This window comes from Theropithecus gelada, unplaced genomic scaffold (assembly GCF_003255815.1).
Source record: "Theropithecus gelada isolate Dixy unplaced genomic scaffold, Tgel_1.0 HiC_scaffold_6738, whole genome shotgun sequence".
NCBI lineage: Eukaryota > Metazoa > Chordata > Mammalia > Primates > Cercopithecidae > Theropithecus > Theropithecus gelada.
This window is the reverse complement of record NW_020263409.1, coordinates 532-2,534: the sequence shown is the minus strand read 5'-3', so window position 1 is coordinate 2,534 and position 2,003 is coordinate 532. Positions and strand designations below refer to the sequence as shown.

General features: G+C 51.2%; 1 pseudogene; it reads left to right on the top strand.

Annotated features, from left to right (window-relative positions):
* Positions 1–1,317: 1,317 nt before the first annotated feature.
* Positions 1,318–1,688, top strand: LOC112617942 (annotated as a pseudogene).
* The last annotated feature ends 315 nt before the right edge of the window (positions 1,689–2,003 follow it).

Genomic DNA, 2,003 nt, shown 5'->3' with positions numbered 1-2,003 from the left:
AGTTACCTTTCCCTGAAGATGGCTCTTGTCAGAGTAGTGAGATAGGCTGGGGGGAGGGGCGGGGGGAGAAAGAGGAATGGGAGGCTCAGTTTATAAATATTAAGATCAGCAATGGTGTGCCGCTGGCAGGAGCAGAGCCAGCCTGGAGATTTGGGTGGCTGCAGTTGGTAAGTGGTTGCAATCCAGAGAGTGGGTCTGAGGTCCTCCCTTGTCATGTTAGCATCCCGTTTCCTGGGCGCAGGTCTGACGCCCTGCAGGTGGTCATTTCACTCATGGCGGCCTTGTCTCTCTTCTATCACCCCAGACTTGAGCTTCACACTCCAGGGCTGCACACCACCAGCCACTATCATGTTAACCCCTTCCCAGGTCAATGTGTCCCTCATCTGGAGCCCAATCTGCTGGACAGCCTGGGACCGTCCATTTTCGGGGTGGGGGGCAACCTGGTGGCCATCGTGCTGCTGTGCAAGTCGCGCAAGGAGCAGAAGACCGCCTTCTACACACTGGTATGCGGCTGGCCGCCACCGACCTGTTGTTCACTTTGCTGGTGAGCCAGGTGACCATCGCCACGTACATGAAGGGCGGGTGACCTGGGGCCAGCCCCTGTGCCAGTACAGCATCTTCATCCTGCTCTTCTTCAGCCAGCCCGGCCTCAGCATCATCTGCACCCTGATATCTATACAGGTAATTTGGGTTCGACATTCTCAGAGGAGTTTCATAAGCTTTATGTTTTATCTTGGTTATAAACAGAGTCCTCAAATGCATAAAACAGAAATCATGCCAGGATTGAATTTCAACAGGAATAAGTTTATTTTACCTATTCAAAATTAAAATACTTCTGTTTTGTTTGAAAATGCGTTTTTGTTAAAGATACGTTTTTGAAAAAAATTTAGGTAAATATTTAATAATGTCCCCTTTTCTATCCCAAGAAGTAATTTCATAGTTTATTTAAATTTTTTAACAAAAATGTAGCATACATTTTTTAAAAAAAATAATTGCATATTTTAACTCAATATACCCGAAATACTGTCAACATGTAATCATTGTAAAAATTACTAGAGATAGTTTGCATTATTTTTTCACATGAAATCTTTGAAATCCGTTGTGTATTTTACATTTTAGAACATCTCAACTCAAATGTGAAATTTTCATCGAGAATATCTGAACTGTATTTAGATTAATAAAAATTGCAGTTAAAAAGTTCAACACAGATTTAGCAGGGGGCGTGCAGCCACCTTGCAAATCAGATCTCGGCTGAGCGGCCAGGCAGTCAACCCCGGAGGAGCGGCCTGCTGGCTCCGCAGCGCCCAGGAGTTGAGGATGTCCTACAAACCCATCACAGCTGCCCCCAGCAGCACCCCCGGCTCCAGCACCCCTGGGCTGGGCACCCCGGTCCCTACAGGAAGCGTCCCTCGCCGTCGGGCTCAGTGCCAGGAGCCGCTGCCCGTTTCAGACCGTCGTTTAACGACTTTGGACCGCCTTCCATCGGCTGCGTGCAGGCCATGAAACCACTTGGCGCCCAGGGCTCCCAGAGCACCCACACGGAACTGCTGTCGGTCACAGTGGAGATGGGCAAAGGGATCCGGACCACCTTTGCTGGCAGCAAGAGCACCACGGAGCGCCTGAAGAGAGGGATCATCCATCCCTAGTCAGAGTGCCTGGCAGAGACAGGGCAGAACCCACGCACTTAACAGGAAGCTCCTAAGCCTCTGCGTCTGGACTTTTCCCGGCCACTCCAGAGCACCTGCTTCTCCCTGGCCCTCATCCCTAGTTGCACTAACCATCCTGGGCTTCCTGTCCTGTGTCCCTTGATGGTGCCCTCCAGGAACCAAGGGGCGGCTGTCACTCCAGGTGGCAGCACTAACGATCCTCCCTTCCCCCCACCCCACTCTGCCAACGCAACAAGAGTTAGCAGCGAGGTCCCCCTGAGTCCCACCCATGACCTGCCCACAGTGTTGCCCACTGGAACTTTCTGCGGCCCCCACCACTCAGCCCTTCCCAGCACT